Genomic DNA, 19,782 nt, shown 5'->3' on the forward strand with positions numbered 1-19,782 from the left:
GCGAAGAGGATGTGGCTAAGATTACGTTTAATGATGACTTTAAGAACTTGAATAATGTGTAAAAAACTTTAAACAGATATTATTTTCATTATTGCCCCCTCTCGATCATTCTCCAGCGACCTCCATGAGCCAATACGTGGCAGTATTGGGGGCACCCATCTGGATCTCTCTCTGCAGAAGACTCGCTGTCCTGCTGCAGTGGGGACAGTCAGCCCCCAGCCTCCAGCTGTTAGCACCTTAGCCTCTCCTCACCTCTTAGGCAGAGGCCATTCTCTTTCCAAACAGTGGCTGAGCACAGAGGGGGTTCTAGGGTGCGGCCATGTCTTTTCAACATGGGGTTTCTCAAATGAGCAATCTTTGTTCTGGAATTCCCCATCAAATTGGCCAAAACCTCAGGCCTGCACTGTGGTTGAGGCTCTCTCTGTCCATCCTGTTTCCTCCCCATTTTATCTTCACAAGTGTTAGTCCCCAGTGCAATAGATTGAATGCTTGTGTCCCTCCTAAATTCATATGCTGGAATCCTAGCCCCCAAGGCGATGGTATTAGGAGGTGAAGGCTTTGGAAGGTGATTAAGTCATGAAGGTGGAGCCCCACGGAATGGGGTTATTGCCTTTATGAAAGGACCCCAGGGAGCTCTCACTCTTTCCAGCATGTGAGGATAGAGTGAGAAGATGGAATCTGCAGCCCAGCTATGCTGGCACTCTGATCTCGGACTTCCAGCCTCTGGAACTGGGAGAAATAAACTTCTGTTATTTAACCTAGCCAGTCTATGATATTTTGTTACAGTAGCCCAAACTAAGATACACAATAAGCCTTGTACATTCCTAATTCTGCTTCTCTGTCTGTTTCCCTGAGGGCACATTTGACACAACCATCACTGCCTGGGGAAGTGGGCAGGCAAGGCGCAGTCTAGCAAGGGAAAACATATTTTAAGGGGAAAGTTCTTACCACAAAGGAAGGGAGAAAAAGGGCAAGTTCACTCTTTCCTGCTCAAAGGAGAAAGGGATTGAGAAGAGAGATGGCAGCTCTCTTTAAATATCAGGGTCTTGCTTCCTCTCTTCAAGGCCAAGCCTTGTTGGGTAGGGAACTATAGAAGCATTTAGAAAGGTGCTGAGAACTGAGAAAGAACATTGGGGTGAGTTACCTACTTTCCCACACACAGCCTAGAGGAGGCTGAAAGCACCCAGTAGAAGCCCCACATTTGTCCTGGCACTGGTCTAACATGGCTTGAGTGAGATACACAGCATTAGCAGACAGAAGGACCTTCATAGACAGCAATGCGACATAGCCCTGTGTTTGGGCCCTGGTGAAGGTCAAGGAGGTTCAAGGAGGATGGCTGGAAATGCAGAGGTTGGAAGTGGAAGCCACTGAGATCAAGTACTTTGATTTCTAGGGGCAGTGGCAATGTCAATGTTCCATAGCCATGGACGCCATTGCATGCCAGTGGATAGACAGACCAGGAGCACCTCAGGGGACACTAGCACAGGACCTAAACTGACCTAGACACCCAGGAGGGGAGCCCACCAAGACCAGAGGTCACCATGTTCATTCCCACAGCCATCATCACGCAGTAACACCTCTTCCACCAACCATAGATGCAGGTGCTGTCATTGGGGGACCAGAGGATGTTGGCAGAGACCAAGATACGCTGACTGACGGTGTAAGTCCAGTCTTTTCCCCCATTCTCCACAGGGTTGAGGGAGCACAAGGAAGATTGATCAGTTACAGAAAACAGAGGAGGTGCGTATTTTTGCACATCTGAGAGTGTGTAAATCACTTGGTGACTCCACTGCGTTTGAATAAAACATTTTACATTTTGAATTTAAGTACAAAATTCAAATGGAGTTAAGGAGGGTCAGGCTTAGGGTATCTAAGTCATATCTAAATAGCAGCTGCCTGCAGAGAACCTCCATGGGCTGAATAAATTACAGCCTCCTGTGTTGTGACCATTTGGCTTCTCTCTACCAGGGGTCCCCAACCTATGGTGAGTTGTATAATTATTTCATTACATATTACGATGTAATAATAATAATAGAAATAAAGTGCATAATAAATGTAATGCGCTTGAATCATCCAGAAAGCATCCTCCCTGACCCCCCGTGGAAAAACTGTCTTCCATGAAAACAGTCCCTGGTGCCAAAAAGGTTGAGGACAGCTGCTAGACCACATTTTCCATGCAGTGGGAGATGAACCACAGGTGACAGCTAAGATGATTTTAGGTGGTGTTAACATTGAATCACACCCAAAGTATCCCATTTCCAGTTTCTCTCAGTCCTTCTGATCATGTAGGAGAAAGTTTGGGTGGTATTCTGGGACTCTAAAACTTTCCAATTCCCCTTTTCAGCAGTGAAAGCAGACTTCAGACTCAGATTTAACAGCACCCTCCACCCTAATCTGTTGTCCACGCAGTGGCCAAAATGATCCCCAAAGAGAAGTCAAATCATGTCACTTCACTTAAGACCCTCCAATGGCTCCTAATTTAACTCAGAGCAAAAGCTCTTAGTGGCTTCCAAAGCCCTTCCTGATCTGACATGTCACAGTTGAGACTCACCCCTTCTCTCACTCATTGCTTCAGCCACAGTGGCCTCCTGATTGATCCTGGAATGTTCTTTCCCCAGACACCAGGACAGCTCACATCTGCCAAGACTTGGCTCAGGTGCCACCTTCGCAGTGAGGGTGCCCTGGTTATCCTACCTTGGGTTGCAAACCCCCTATGCTCCCTGCCCTCCTGCTCTGCTTTGTGTGTGTGTGTGCACAGGGGGCACAATGGAATTTACTTATTTGTACTTTTGTTGTACTTTTTAAATGTATAATTTTTTTTTTTTTTTTGAGACAGGGTCTCAATCTGTGTCACGCAGACTGGAGTGCAGTGGTGTCATAACGCACAGCAACCTCAAACGCCTGGGCTCAAGCAATCCTCTTGCCTCAGCCTCCCAAGTAGCTGGGACTACAGGCATGTGCCACCATGTGCGGCTAATTTTTTATTTTTTTTTCACTTTATTTATTTATTTGTTTATAAAGATGGTGTCTGTATGCTGCTCAGGCTGGTCTCAAACTCCTGGCCCAAAGCGATCCTCCCGCCTTGGCCTCCCAAAGTGCTGGGATTACAGGCATGAGCCACTGAGCATGGGTCAAATGCACAATTTTTATTGTCTGCCTCTCTCACTAGAACCCAGAGTCCACGAAGTCACAAACTTCGATCTATTTTGTTCACTGCTGTATCCCCAAGGCCTAAAGCAGCGCCTGGTCTGCAGTGGATGCTCACACCGTATCTGCTAATTATGGCTCCCACCAGCCCCGCCCATTTGTCATTGTTTTCCCTGTTAACCCTCTTCCTTTTTCTGGCAAAGCAAACACAAACAAAGAAAAACAAAAACCTGCAAGACGCTACAGTCCTCCCATCTCTCGACTTCATGGAAATTCACATATATATTCCTTCCAGATGTGCTATGCGGGGCGTGGGCGTGGAGTGTCAAGGAAAGAAGAGGACAGGGGAATTCTTGCCCTGGCTGTGTATACATACATGCATGTATTTTTGCTTCCAGATGTGCTATCTGGGCGTGGAGTGTCGAGGGAAGAGGACTGAAGAACTCTCGCCCTGCCGGGCGCCCGGCCGGGGCTCACGCGCACCCCACGTTCCCGCACGTGAGCTCCGCAGGCTGGAGCGCAGGGCTGGGCAGTGGGCAGCCTCCCCGCACTGACTGTGTAGCTAAGAGGCGCGTGTGCTTGGCTGCGGCTTCGGAGGCCGGAGCCCAGAGTCGCCCTGCCGTGTGATGGGACGACACTTCGCGAGCACACCCCTAGAGCCCCCCATGGACAGCGGGTCTGGAGGAAGGGGCGGGGTGGGGGCACCCCTCCCTGGACTGAATCTCTTTGCGCTGTTTCCTGGCGTCACCGAGCACCGTGCCGGGTTACCAAGGAGATGGGAAGGAACATTCTGGCTAGACCTCTGCGGAGCGTGGGTGGCAGCAGACTATCAGCGTGGACTCACCCTTCACCTGGCTCCGCCCCTCCAGCCACACAGGAGCTGGAGAGGGGCTGCCCTGGGGACTCAGCCCGGGACCTGCCACACGGACTCCGGTCCTCCGCGGCTCTTTAAGGAGGTCCTTGCTGCTGGATCTGCTGGCTTCTCAGCCTGGGGAGGGTGCCGATAGGAAAACACCTGGGTTTCTTCTAGGGTCAGAAGAGATTGGCAGGTGAGCTGTCCCGCCCCGTTTGGATGGCAGGTTGTGGGGCGGGGCCTCTGCCGACCGGATGAATTGGGAGGGAAGTGCCAGGAGCCGGGCCCAAGGCCTGAGTTTGTCCTCCCAGCTCGCCTGCCTGCAGGGGAACAACGTGCAGAGCTGGGGACGTCCACACCAAACTCTGAGGCGGAGCAAGGCTGTCTAGCCGCTAACCCGAGGACGAGCGGCCCCGTTTCCACATGCCCGTGCCAGGAGACCAGGGTTTGACAAGCCGTTGGGAGCATACAGTAATTACATAATAATGCTCCTGAACATGCCTCGTGCTTTCATCTTTGCAAAGCCTATCATGTCTGTCCTCACTCTCCTCCCCGCCCCAGTTGGTCCTCATTTCTTCCCCCGCATGAAGAAGGCTTTCTTCCCCCCATTTTACGGAGGAGAAGATGGAGGCTCGGGGAGGCGGCGTAACTTTGTTTCAAATCCAGGTCCCATGACCCTCCATGTGGGGTGTTTCCCAGTCTTTCGTGATGGATGAGTTCCTCAAAAAGGAGCCGCTCGAGTCTGAGGCCTGAAACCACAGATGCGGCGGCGAACTGCAGCTCAGGGGCAGAAAGGGAAAAGCCAAGGAAAGAGGAACCACGCTGCACCGCAGGACCTCAGCGTGTCTCACGCACGGCGAGTATTTACATGTGTTCCCCACTGGTCTCCATAGCAACTGGCAGCGGTGCAAAAAGGCTTCATCGGTATTTGTAAGCGGATGAGAAGAGAGCCCTCCAAGATCCTCTTTCTCCCCTGGGCAGGCCTATTTCAATGCACTGGCTTGGCGACTTCTCCCCGCAGCCATTTGGCGTGCGGATTTCAAACAGCAGGGAGCCAGTATGCACCAGATAGGTATTTGAACTGCACGGAATGGAAAGGCCTCATCTCCTGCTCCCTCTTCCAGGCAATTATTCACAGCGTCAGGGAAGGATTTTGTTATTAAGCAGTCTCAATAGTAAGGGGCTGAGAGGTTGTGGTTTCCAGCTTTTAACCACAACATTTAAGGCGTGTCTCCATTCTTCTTATAATTTCCAAGTGTACATCATTACCTAATTCTCCCTGAAGAATCTAAATTGCTTTATGATGCATGTATATCAGCGATGTGAGCTGAGTTCTGAGCCAGCACACAACATCTTTCTCAGAAACCTCCCTCTCCAACCCCCTTTCCCACGTTGTCCCTTGAAGTGACCCTTCTACGAGAGACTCTCTAAGGCTGCCTGGAGTTTCTTGGTCAGAAATGAAGTCTATGTAGCTGCAGTTAAAACTGTGTTTCACCTTGACATATGTGCAGCAGAATATTTTATCTCTCAGCATCTCAGTTTGTGACGTAAGTGATTTATGTTTTTCATGCATTTTGGGTCAAAAGCACTGTGCTAAATGCTTTGAGATAAACAAGAATAAAAGCATTCCTGACCACTACCACCACCTGCCCCCGGCCCCCCCCCACCTACTTTCAGCTAGGTTCTCATATGGCATTGAACCAAACATTGCACACTCAACACATGACCAACACGTATATTGAAGCCTGTATGAAAAACTGAGCCCCTGTGCAAACGTCCCAGGCAGGGCAGTACTCATGGGCAGGCAACCAGTGTAGTTGTACAGGGACCCGTGCTCAGAAAGCCTTGCTCGGGGTTTAAGGTACAGCTATGCTGCCTTGCATTTCTTCATTTATTTTTCAGTTTGTGTTTTGTTAATGAAATCTCGTGGGACAAGGGAGCTCATTTGTGGTTCTGCCTCCTCCTTGGTGTCCCAGGCCCCACCCTCCCTCCGCCCCACTCTCTGCTCCACCACGGCTGCCAGCCTCCACACAGGATGGCTACTAGGTCAGGTTGGCGGGCAGGGAGGCAACATTGCTCCTGAATGAGCCTGGGAGTGGGTATGGGGAGGGTCCCCGTTGGGCATGTACCCCACAGCATCTTGGGGGAGAGCACAGCAGTGCTGGCCCTGCTCTGGGCTGGCAGTGTCGTGGTATACTTGGCAGGCAACTGGGTGGGACCCTCTTACCCACCCTCATCCATGGAAGTTGCAATCCCTTGGGGGTGGGGGGAAACGTAGGTTGAGAAAACAGGCTGTGGGCAGGAAAAACTCACTTGATGGCTTTGGCTGGACATTTTCATTTTGCACTTAGGCCCCACAATTGTGTAGCCAGCTCTGGTCCTGGACCAAATGTCCTCCAGTGACTCCCTCTTTTCAATCTAAGCAGGTCTTGAACAACTATCATGAATGAAGCCTGTGTACACCAACCCTGATTTCCCATCAGTTCAATTAAAAAAAATTGCATTCTATTCATCAGAACCCATTTCAACCATAGAAATACCAAAATTCATTCCGGTCTGAGTATACAGGAATGTATAGGTATACTCATGAATATATTTGATATAACCGTGAGTTTTAGAAGTACTATCTGTATAAAATGTGTTTCACTCCTAAGCTTTTATAAGCACTTGTTTATGGTGGGAGTTCAAGCACAGTGTAAAATGTACATCCTAAGTGTGTCTTATGAAGGATTTCCCTGCAGAGCAGGGACAGAGACTTCATTCTCTAAACTTGGACAGACATTTTATGTGTTGAAAAGTATCATTTTGATGATGATTCCTTTTAAGCACTATTCAAGCTTTCAAAGGAAGAATTACAAATAACAAGGCATGAGATTCCCCCCAAAGGTATATTTTTAGCAATTTAACACCTTGTAAATTTTCCACTCCTTTTGCTCAACAGCTAGACGACTGCACAGGAGGTTTGTCCAAGCCGACACACATTCATTGGGCAACTGCCATGATATGAGACAAACCCTGGGCCCCAGGCAGTGTGGAAGACATGGAGATAAATTAGAAGGCCCCTGCCTTTAAGAAGCATATAAGACCCTCACCTGGGGAAGAGATATAAATCTGCAGCTGCTAAAGGAGAGGGTCAAGAATTCACAGTGGCTGGCCGGCAGTGCGCAGTGGCTTACTCCCCGTGGAACACCAGACTGTCGGCAGAAGAAGGCTGCTTGGCCCAGGCTAACTGTGGACAGGGCTTGATTACCAGCAGTCTGCTGGGAGTTGCTGTCCACAGCCTAACACATGGAGAGCCTCGCTTTCTATTCTTTCTCTGTTATAGAAGTTGCTTTTGGAAAAGCACCATTTCTTGGGTCAGCATGAAGAGATTGCTTGGGGTAGACCCTAGAAATACTAAAATTTTTAAAAAATTTTTTTAATTTTTAATTTTTTGTAAAGACAGGATCTCGCTATGTTGCTCAGGCTGGTCTCAAACTCCTGGCCTCAAGTGATCCTCCCGTCTTGGCCTCCCACAGTGCAAAGATTATAGGTGTGAGCCAGCACGGCTGACTGATATTAACAAATATTATTCAGGGCTTGCTATATGTGAGGCCCCATGCTAAATTTCAGGCATATAGTCCCTGCTCTCAAGCCATCATGGTACATTAGGAAAGATAGATATGTAAGCAAATGACTAAAACGAAGTGTGTATGGAAATCGGACATGGGGAAATAATAGCCAAAAGTCGGTTAAATCTCAGCCCTGACTCCAGCTGGCTCAGTGACTGTCAGCAAATTCTCTGGTCTTTGGTTTCTTTCATTGTAAAATGAGTTTGTGGCTCAAGGGAGAGAACTTGTCTATCTGGTCTCCAAGTTGTCTTTCTGTTTCAAAATTCCCTGACTCTTTGTACCTCCTAGAAACAATCTGTGCACCATAGGCCAGGTTGTCTTTGACCTGTGTATTAGTTTTCTAGGGCTGCCATACAAAGTACACAAACTGAGTGGCCTAAACAACAGAAATTTATTGTCTCACAGTTCTGGAGGCTGGAAGTCAGAGAGTGAGCGAGGTGCCCAGCAGGTCGGTTCCTTCCGAGGGCTGTGGGGGGAGAATCTGTCCTATGCCCTGGGCCTAGCTTCTGCTTTGCTCCTTGGCTTTCAGAGCCCTGACTTCATGTTCACACTGCCTTCTCCTCTGCGTGTCTATGTCCAAATTTCCCCTTGTAAGGACACCAATCATATTGGACTAGGGAACCGCCCCACCTCAGTATAACCTCATCTTCATCATTTAACCTCAGCTTAACTAATTACATTTGCAAAAACCCTATTTGCAAACGAGCTCACATTCTGAGGTACTGATGGTAGGACTTCACTATATGAATTCCGGAGGGACGCAATTCAACCTCTACCAACTTGTTTTACTCATTTCTACCTTACTACCACCCGAGTAGCAGGAGACTTAAAAAGTCCCACTGCTCATTCTTGAAGCAGGGACCTCACCAAAAAAAAAAAAAAAAGAAAAAGAAAAGAAAAAAGAAAAACCCACAAATGACCTACTTTTTTCAGATCTCTCCCACTGAGATGCTCCCTCAAAGGTGATCACCAATTCGCAATCTTGCTACAAACAATGACTGTGGGGGGGCAATCAATCTCACCCTGTGTGAATGATCAAATCTCCCATAGGACCCAAATTATTCCGTGGTGAGAGCGAGGGGAATTAAACATTTAGAAAGACATAATCATCTGGGTTTTCCAAATGTTTCTCCTGTTGAGGTGGAGTTGAGAACTTGCTTTGGCTGAAGAGATGCAGCTGGAATCAAACAGGAAATGAGCTTCTGGAAGCACCAGAAACGAATCCTCACTCCTGCTCTTCACACCCACAGCATCGGAACCTCCAGGTGATGACAGCTGCTGTGGAAATCCAAGCAAGTGGAGGGATGTCCAGCTAGAGTTAGCCAAGTTCGTACCAGAGCTAAGAGACTGGGAATGGGGGAAGCTGCTGTCTGTGTCACAGCGGATATGAGGGAAGCACTGTCAAGACACAGGAGGGAAGTGATTGAGGACCTTAAAGGCAGCTTGGACTCTCCAGGGACGTTCTTCGTTCTTGTCTTATCTGCTGAGACTCATGAGGGAATCCTGGCAGACTGACCCAGGCCAAAGCCCAGCCACTACCAGAGAGATTAAACTGAGGCCTTTGATCTCATGACATTCATCTGAAGCATGATTGTCACTGACTTGAAACTTTCCCCATCAGGAGAGGGGGACCGGGTCAGAGCCAGGCTCTGTTTCAGAAGTTCCCTGCTGGCGAAGCTCCATTCTCCTCCATGGTGTGGTAGGTTGACTGCATTAACGGCCCCAGTTTTGCATTCTGGGCCACCCCTTTGGTAGTTCCCTCCCCCACTCATTTTAAGTTTAGCATATAACACTTTGACCCCCAGCAGAAGCCTGAAAAGCACTGCTCATTTCTGCTTGCCCTCTTTAACCCTCGCTCTCACCATGACACCATGCCCAGGCTAGTCTGCGGGAGGTAAGTCAGAGGCACGTGAAAGAGAGCCGAGTCATCCAGCCAAGGCCATCCTAGAACAGTTATCCCCAGTCACCTAACAAGTTGACCACAAGCACATGAGTAGGTCCAGCTGACACTGGCCAAAGCCCAACCCAGAGCAGCAGAATCACCTGGTTGGCCTACAGGATGGTAAGTAATAAGGAATGGTGGTTGTTTTAAGTCACTGAATTTTGAGGTGGTTTGTTATGTAGCAATAACTAACTAGTACAAATGGTCTCCCTCATGCAGGGGTAAAGAGAGGGTCATGGGCTGGGCCTAAGCTGTATCCACTGTTGGAATTCAGTCATGCCGAGGAAACTCTGAAGAACTGATAGGACAGGTCTGTTAGGAGACTATTTGCATGTGGTGCCTCCAGGGAGAGAACTCATCCCAAGGGAAGAACAAGGCAAGGAGAGAAGGTTGGCCTGGGCAAAGACTTAGTCATCAGAGGCTGAGAAAATCCACCACAGCATCTGTCATTCCAGTGGGTCTTCTGGCTTAGGCTCAATGCATTCTTGTCTGACTCTTATGGTTGAAGGTGCAGGGAAGGCACAGGTGGAAATTATTTCACTAACAGCTCTGTAAGACACAGGGACACAGGCTCCCCAGCTTTAGAATCAGAGTAGAACGTTGTAAAGCTGTCATAAGCAAGAGAGGATCTCTTTGAGCAAAGCACAAGTTTGGCACCCAGAATATTCCAGCATCTTAGTCAAAGACAGGGCACTGCCTGGGGAGAAGGTGGTACCCGGTAGAACAGGACTTAGTCACATCTGTCTGAAGAGCTATATTTATTATTTCATTCATGTGTGCATTCAACAAACATTGATGGCTATCCTGATGCTATTGTGTTAGCTTATGCTGAGGGGGAACAAATATATTCAGAAGGTAGGATTCCTGCCCAAAAGGAACCCAAAGACTGGTTAACTTCAAAAGATAGGTTTTACCTGGTGTACTCTGGTTGATTGGTAATGGCTGCCTAAAGCACTCTCCTGAGGAGCATTTGAGAGGCCACATCCTGATCCAGAGGAGTGCTGTGATGGATTAGCAATGTCTGCTTTGGCTGCATATTTGCAATCCTGGTGGTCTGGATTTCTGTCCCCCTCCATGAATAACATTTAGCTGGAGACCTATGAACTAGGCCACTTGCATGTGTTATATGAAAAACCCCTCTCCTACTTCTTCTTCTGAGGCTGAGGCTGGCTCCTGAGGAAGGTGGTTCTGAATTGGTACTCTTTGTTGACAAACAAGGGTGCATGATATTTCCTCTGTATCGATTTGTGCTCCTCCCCTGTAAGTCAGAAATGTAATCCTCGGAACAGGAGTGGGGTGTGGTGGGGTGTGGAGGGGCAACCCATGGACAGTGACCAAAAATACTCCCTCTTCCTTCAGCAGAGTGATAAAGGGTTGGGGCTTTGGGACACCATAACCCAGCCTTGAAAATAAGCACTGACGCAGTACCGGCCCATGCTGGCTTGGTGCCTTAAGCACAGTAGAATAAAGAAGATCCAACCAGTCAGGTTTCTTGTATTTGTCTGGTGTGAATGTGGTTAGTCTGTTGACAGCCTTGTAAGCCTGCAGGAAGTGTGGAGTGACAGGCAGAGCTCTCAGCGGGCGTTCATTAATAATAAACACTGCAGCTCACTCTTCAGTAGCCTCCCTGAGAAGCTCCCCTGCATTTGGATGCCCAACCCTAGGACAACTGGGGAGAGACAAAAGATTTTATGATCAGCACGGGAGTTTTGACCTGCCCCATTTCCCACCTGGGCCGGTTCACCCCTCCTTAGGCAACCTGGTGGTCCCCCGCTCCCAGGAGGTCACCATATTGATGCGGGACTTAGTGGGGACACCCGATCGGCATAGCGCACTACAGCCCAGAACTCCTGGACTCAAGCGATCCTCCTGCCTCAGCTTCCTGAGTAGCTGGGACTACAGGTGCGCACCACCATGTCCAGCTAAAAGATCTTAAATTCATTCTACTACCCTGTTATTGAAGGCCTGTTTGTTTTGTGAGTAGACTAGAACCCGAAAGGCTGAGTACTCAATTGAATATGGCTTTTGTGGTCTTCAACATCTGTTCTCAAATTTCTCTTCTGTCATTTTTCACTCATGTGACTTTGGGCAAATGCCTTAAACCTCAGGGTCTTCATCTGAAAAATAGAGATAATAGTAGTACTTGTCTCAGGGTTTCTGTGAAGACTGAATGAGCGTGTAAAGTGCTCAACAGAAAGTCTGGTATATAGTAAGTACTCAATAAATGGTACTCATAATTATTAGCAATTAAGTTTGGGATTCTTTTGGATTGTCACCCACACCCCATCCCCTTTCTGCCTTCTCCTTTCTACCCACAAACAGAACTGGTGCTCTGGTCTGAATGTTTGTGTCCCCCGAAATTGACATGTTGAAATGCTAACCCCCAAGGTGATGGTATTAGGAAGTCAGGCCTTTTGGTGATTAGGTCATGAAGGTGGAGCCATCCTGAATAGGATCAGTGTCCTTATGAAAGAGACCTAAGAGAGACCCCTCATCCCTTTACCCATGTGAGGACAGAGCAAAAAGACAGCTGTCCATGAATCAGGAAGTGGCTCTCACCAGACACCAAATCTGTCGGTGCTTTGATCTTGGACTTCCCGGCCTCCAGAACCGTGGAAGATAAATCTCCATCATTTATAAGCATGCAGTGTCTGGTGTTTTGTTATAACAGTCTGAACAGAGTAAGATAGGTTGGGCTCTGATGCCTCCCTGGCCAGAAGCTCTCGGCACAGGTGGGGAGGGCCGAGTCTCCCCTCTTTCCCCCAGCCCTGCCTCAAGCTGGCCTATGAGCGTAGGCTGTGTGGTGGTGCACTGCTTCCAAAAGGAGATGCTGTTTTCTCAGCAGCCCAGCTCACATTTCCAGGCCCCTGTGGCATGTGTCACTCTAGACAAAGCCCAGTGTGTGAGACTCAGGCCACTGTGCCACTGCACAATGAGAGGGATGGGCAGGGGAGGAGGGAGTGGGTTGCTCTGGCCAAGGCTGTTTATACCTTCCTGCAGACAGCCAGCACCTGCTGTCCAGGGCAGGAGAACTTTAATACCTGAAGCCACAAGGCACAGTGGAGTCACTTCTGTTAGACTGCCCTGGACAGTGGGGTAGGGGCAAGGTTTAGTAAATAAATGCCATTGGATAGGGAGGCAGGAAAGAAGTGTTTCAGTTCTTGTTCTCTGGGCTTGTTTCCTTAATGTTTCAGGAAAACAAGACCAGAAAACAGAGTACCTGCCCCATTGTGTGTGACAGAGTGGGATAAGAATTGCATTTGATAGAGATATGGCTTTGCTTCAACACTGGCCTCTGCTGCCGTCCATCTATGGTTCTTAGGAAAGTCCCATAGTCTCTCTGCATAGTCTCAACTTCCACATCTGTAAAATGGTGACAGTCACAAGGCTGACAAGAGGATCACGTGGAGTGTGTGTGTCTCAGCCCTCCTAAGGCAGGCAGTTATTGGCACAAATTTTTCTTTTGCTTATTTGTTTTTTTCTCTGTAACTTCTTCTTTTGTTTCTGTCCTCCTACTTCCTATTTCTCCTTTATTTTCTTCTTTCCACACCTATACCTTAGGCCAGGAATTTTCAAATGTTTCCACCAAAACTCTCCCAACTCTCCAAAAAAGATTTAACACATTGACTGCCACACTAGGAAAAAAAAATATTTTTTACCCCTAGGGCCATGGAGTTTTATTATGAAAATAGAATGAAAACTTTGAGAACAAAACGATCCTTTCTAATTTAATGAGAAATTTGTTATTTTTTGTTGTTTTCTGTGTGTGAGTTTCATGTAACTTAAAAAATAGTTCTTGCAGCTCCCAAGCTGAAGAAACGTGAGTTACATATGCTTCATGAGGCCCCGGGCTCAAAATTAGCGTGAGTTAAATACAACTTACATGGAAGTTAATGTGTTAAAAAGATTTAGCCTAAAGTGCCCAATGCAAGTGTGAAATTTCATCGACATTTCCTGTTTATTTGTAAGATTCATGTGAATCTTGAATTTGATTCCATAATATATCATGTGAATCAGTTATAGTTCTTGGTTGAAAACAAGAGCCCATTCTAGCTAGCTCAGGGAGAAGAAGAATTTAAAAGCAATTGTGGATTTTCCAGGAAATCTAGGGCATTGAGCTCCCCACATACTGGAAACACAGCAAGATCAGCTCCTTAGGGCTGCCCAGCAAATACCCAGTGGTACTGGCCTTGGACACAACCCCCCCCCCAGCCTGCTCCAGACAGAGCTGCTTGCTCCTATCACACTGGGGACTGGATCCAGAGGCTCTGCCACGGCTACATGTGGCAAACGGTGCCTCTGCCACAGTGCTGCCCAAACTGGGATCCCCCAAGGCCCCTTCCTTATATCGCGCTCAGCCAAGTTGAAGTCTTTCATGGTTGTGTGTGCATGGTGCAGCCTAAGACACGGCCTATAGCCTAGCTACAAGGGAAGATAGAAGAGTGAATTCTGGCTTCTGCTTTGTGGAACCCGAACTCAAAGTGTAGGACACTTTCCCACTGGAAAACAGACTTTTAACACATACTAAGTGGTCACAAATGGGCCTCTCCTATATATTATATACCTTAATGTTATTTTTTAACCACCGGTCTGCCAGTAAAATTAATGTTTCAGAAGCACATGCCCTATTTTCCCAAGCTTTGCCTATCTCTCGTAGTCTGTGTAATCCCAGGGGTACATGTGCTCTGGCTTGGAAAGCCAGGCCTTAGGCTCTCCAGAGGCATTGCCTGTTTTCATGTGATGTACCTGGAGTTGGAGAGACGAATCATCCCCTGGAAGAGAGTACAGTTTCCATTTCCTAGGAGTGGAAGCACTGTCAAAACAGTGCCAGGTACGTGAATAATGCCAGGTACGTGACTGTCATATTAGGTCAAGGGAGCTGACGCCCTTTAATGCTTTAGAATCCCCGGTCTCACTGTAAGGCGCATCTCCTGGTGTTTCCACTGATGTTTGTTTCCATGTCTTTCTCTCACTGTTTCCCCATGCAGGCTTAGAGCCTATCCAGTAAAAGTAATTCAGGGCCACTCAGCATAGTTCATGTCCGGTTTTGTTTACAATAAAGCATCAAGCCCCTCCTCTATGTTAATAGTTCTTGCTAGAAATAGAACCCACTGGGAGAAAGTCAGAAAAGGGCCAGCACTCTTTGCTGGGAACTTTAACTTTTCTTATTTCTATGACCTGAAGTTTCATCATCTCCATTAGCAGAAAGCACCAAGACTATAATTGAATCTTTGAGAGAAACAAAACACGATTCAAATTTCCCCGTGGCTGAAGGTAGTGGGCTTGGCACCGTGGAAGTTAACATCCTCTCAGCACAATGCAGGGTGACATTCTCCTAAAACCATGGCCCTGTCATTGTTTGGAACCAATTCTCTCTTGCTAACTCTCTCCAGGGAGTGGACTCTAAAACTACTGGCTAGATTTCAAGTATGTACATGCAGAATGAGAGATATTTTTCCAGTTGCTCACTAGAAATAAAGCCCGAGCAAGAGCCCTAAAATTGGAAAGTACAGTTCATAGCAGTTTTTTCTTCTAAAAATAGGCAGCTTTGCTGTGCAAGGGGCAGGATTTTGGGGGTCCTAGCCCAGGGATAAGAGCTGTAAGATCCCCGGTGGCAGAATCTTAACCGGCTGAAACCCCATTTCCCTGCTTGGGGGTGGAGGGGAGCCTCATCTCTTGAGGTTTGACTCCACGACCCTGAGCATAGCCCTCCCAGATGTACTCCACACGAAAGGTGTGGCCCCTCTGTCTGTCACTGCCCTGCCCAGACCAGTGTGCTAGGTTGCCAAGGCTTGCTTTTGCCACAGACCTGCAGTCATTAATACTATTTGCACAAGCTCCAAGAATAGCCAATGTTTTGGAAGAGGCAGTAGCTAAATACTCAAGGTGGTGCCAGATATATTGGCTGAATAGACAGGGATATGGGTCCCTGTATTCTCACATGAATTTGAAACACAGGACTTGTGTTTCCCCGAGAGCACACCAGGCGGAATGGCAAAAATGGGGTGCGACAGGCTTAAACCATGTTTCACTGGCCCTACTAGCTGTTACCTGCTCTTCCACACCTCGGCTCTTCTCAATGCGTCACTCAAGTATTTCTGAGCATTCGAGGGGGTGTGTCAAATATGCTCATGAACACGCCCGTGTGGTTTCCATTCGGTGCCTGACATTTTCCTCTTGTGCACCTCCGGCTCCCCTTCAGGGGAATCTCATGGTCGTGAGTCTTCGGCCAGAAACTGCTGGGAGGATCCTCACGCCCAGGACTTCCTCTGTGTACTCAAGGCCACCACTCAGCCCCACAGCACCTGGAAATCTTTGCTGCTCAGGTGTGTCGTGCAGCTTGTCTTTCCCTAGAACTGTCATATTGCATCCATGTAGGGCAGGACTCGGTGTTGACATAGCTGTGACATCACCGTGCTAGATCCAGAATCGTCCTGCACCTCACACAACGAATGCTTTGTGATCAGGCCAAGTTTCTCTGCTGAAATGCTCTCTCCTTGGGGTTCTACTGCCAACTTGCTGCAAAGCATTTAACCTCTCTGGGTTTCGTATTACTTACCTGTGCTAGAAGGCTTCTGTAGTCCCTTCTATTCCAGGATTTGATAACTCTTTGGAAGCATGATGCTTTCTCAACCAACACACAAGAAGACACTAGGTGCAAAGCACTGGCTAAGTGCTCTGTAAATAAGAAATTGCTATTTTCTCCAGGTTCATCTGTGAAGAACGAATGAAAGAAAGAAAGAAAGGAAGGAAAAGAAAAGAAGGAAGGAAGAAACAAAGAAAAAAAGAAACGAAAAGAAAGAAATTGCTATTTTTTTCTTCTCTTTCAGACAAGAAACAGACCTCTCTGATCATCATTCTGTTTAAAAACCTTCCAGTGACTTCCTGTCACACTTTGGAAAAAATCCAGACTTGGTGGCCTCCTCCCTCAGTGACGTCTCCTCATACTTCTTTCACTCTTGTTTAACACAGTCCAGACTCACCAGCCTTGTTTCTGCCCCTGGAACGTTCTGAGCCCCTTTACGCCAGGGCTTTTGCAAGTGCTCATCATCCGACCCGGGATGCTCTTCTCCTCCCCGGCAGCCGGTGACTGGTCCCTTCTCATCATTCAGGTCCTCAGGGCACCACGTTTGGCATTCTCCCACTCCCCGCCAGCTTGTTCTGTCCCAGGGATTGGCAAATCATGGTCAAACCTGTCCACACCCATTTATTTATGTATTGTCTATGGCTACTTTGCTACAATGGCAGGGTTGAGAGCCATGCATGAGAAGTGGCAACAGAGACTGTATAGCCCACAAAGTTGCAAGTACTTCCCATCTGGCCTTTACAGGAAAGGTTTACCAACCCCTGTCTATCCCATAGCATCTTTTATTCATAGACTCGTCAGTATCTGAATTGCTAAATCAATCTGCTTCCTTGTGTCTTATTTTTCTTCCCACTAGCATGTAAGTGCCTGCAAGTTCAGGGACCCGTTTATCTTAATCTGGTGCTTTCGTTAGTTCTTCATGCAGTGCCTGACACAGAGCCAATAAATAATGGTAGACTGGATGGATTTAGGTCATTTCCTTTTGCTGTATTGAAGCAACAGTGAAGTTCGCTATAAATCCTAAGATAAACTCCACCACCTCCATGGTTCTTCCTACGTCCCTGCCCCCCACCCCCGACCAGCTGTTGAGCTCTTCTCTGTTCCTATCTCTTCTCCTCATCACTCCCAGCTGCTGGTGTCTTCTTGCCCTTAACCTGCAGACTCTTTTTTTGTTGTTGTTTGTTTGTTTTTGGAGACAGAGTCTCACTCTGTTGCTCGGGCTAGAGTGCAGTGGCATCACCATAGCTCATTGCAACCTCCAATTCCTGGGCTCAAGGGATCCTCCTGCCTCAGCCTCCTGAGTAGCTGGGACTATAGGTGCAGGCCACCATGCCCAGCGAATTTTTTTGTTTTTGGTAGAGAAGGGTCTTATTCTTGCTCAGGCTGGTCTTGCACTCCTGACCTCAAGTGATCCTCCCACCTCGGCCTCCCAGGGTACTAGGATTACAGGCATGAACTGCCGCACATCACCCTGCAGACTCTTGACCTAGCTTTGACCCTCAGGAAGCCAGTAGCCCTCCAGGAAGCAGCTCACTGCTAGAAAGAGCAATGCTGCATCCCCTTGAGTATTTCTGGGTGGAGCGGGAGGTGTGGTGGGCTCACAAACTCAGACATATTTTTGAGGGAGGCTCATACCTTCCCAAATTGAGCCTTTCCATTCAGGGCCATTTGCAAAATGAATTCAGGCTCTCAGGGAATGGAACTCAGGGGCCAGGAGAAGCTTGAATCTAGGAAGCTCTGGATATCAGCTATGAAAGTGCTCTTAGAGATTGTCTAGCACTTCTCAAGCTTTTCCACCGAAGCCCACCCAATGGCAGGTGAGAGTGACACATTTGTTCATTTCTTGGAGGGAATGGGGTCGATACCTAAGATATACCTCTCTAAGTTTATTTTATTTCAATAATTCATGAGAACATTTTTTTCTATTGCACAATAGATTTTTAAGGAAATAATGAAGTTTTTCCCATTAAGATGTGTGGCTATCCCAGCTACTTATTTGTAATCTTTAAGCAAAAGTCATGGTCTCTGTTCACACTTGGCACACACCTGCCTAGGACCACACTCCCACCAGTACTAAGACAGCTCAAGAAGCTCTAATCCAATGTCTTCTTTAACAAGTGAGGAAACGGAAGCCCCAGCAGAGACAGCAATAGAAATGGAGCCTCCTGCCCTTTAGGCTGACTCTGTTCTTACCTGTGGTGGGATTAGGAGTGTGCTGAATGGTCTCTGTCTGCCCCTCCAGGTCCCCCATCACTCTGCCCACCTACTCTGTGACCCTGCATGCTGCCATTTGTGTACCGCATCCCCAATCCCCCTCGCCCTCTTACTCCTGGGTGGGTTTGGCCAGTGGTGGGCAAGGGAGGGTGGGATGGGAGTAAGATCAGGTGTTTATTGCCCTTCTCACTTCCTGCCAGGCCTCAGATTGGCGGTGGCTGTGCTCCTCTATCAAAGCAGGCTGACCCTACAGCTAGGGGTCCACTAGGTTCAGAGAACCACTCCATTCTCTCACCCCCTCATACCCAGGAATGTAGTGTCTTCCATATTTGTCAATACTATCCCAGCCTCAGGTTTGTAAATGATGCCCTCATTAGACTTTCTCAATCCCCTTTATCAAGGTGTCATTTGTTCCCTGCCAGGACACTGTTAGCAAATGGCACCAGAAATGGCCTAAGGAAACAACCCCTTGAAATGGGTTCTGGGATTGGGCTCTTGCACATTTGCTAAGCACATGAGTTTAAGACAATTGGCTAAGCACAAGTGTGTCAGCGCAAATGTGTATAACTCTCCTGTGGGATGGGGAAGGGTTATTGTGGTTTGCAGTAGCCTCACGATTACTTAAGGCATTACCACTTGTGGCATGGGATGGACTGGAAGGCACGTGGAGGGTGTCAAGTTTTGGGACTGGGGCTGTGAGTCTTTAGTCACTCTGGTGATAATGATGCTTATAAAAACTGTGGTGTGTGCTGGCTACCTCTGAAGACCCTAAAGAGCATTCACAGAAAAAGGAACAAACCAAATGGTTTGAATATCTCTGCTGAGAACCCAGCAGAGAATCAGAAGGCCTCTGTGGTCAAAAGGCACAGCAAGCTGGATAAGCTAGTGGCCCAGACTCCCATGGTTCTTACTCCTTCTCCTGGAAGGCATACCTGTGTCTTTATGGGACGTTTCTGATGACTAAAGAAGAAATTACAATGACAGGCCAGTGTATGGGTGGGTCTACAAGGCATCCTGGAAACAATCAGAAGATCTGGCCACTACTTACAGACCTATTTAGGAGTGGCCCTGAAAGACAATGGTGATGGTAAATTCTCCAGGTGGGGAGGATGTGTGGAAGTTCAGGGCCATGGAAAGAGCAGAATTGGAAGATTAATGACAAGGAGGTCTGGGGAGAAGTCTGTGGATGGATCTCGGGGAATGGGCACAAAGTGCAGATACAGCTCCAAATAATCCAACGGACAAGATGATCTGTCTGAGAGATGTCAGTCTCTCTTTCAGATCGCTCTGCACTTACCCATGTACAGGCTGGTCATGGCAGCAGGATGGATGGTCTGTATGCCTGTGTCCAACAAAAAGATGGCCCCCGACCACAGCTGATCAGGCTATCACCATTGCTAGGACCTCTCTGCCAAAAAAAGAAGCCAGT

The sequence above is a fragment of the Lemur catta genome, chromosome 7 (genome assembly GCF_020740605.2).
Source record: "Lemur catta isolate mLemCat1 chromosome 7, mLemCat1.pri, whole genome shotgun sequence".
Lineage (NCBI taxonomy): Eukaryota > Metazoa > Chordata > Mammalia > Primates > Lemuridae > Lemur > Lemur catta.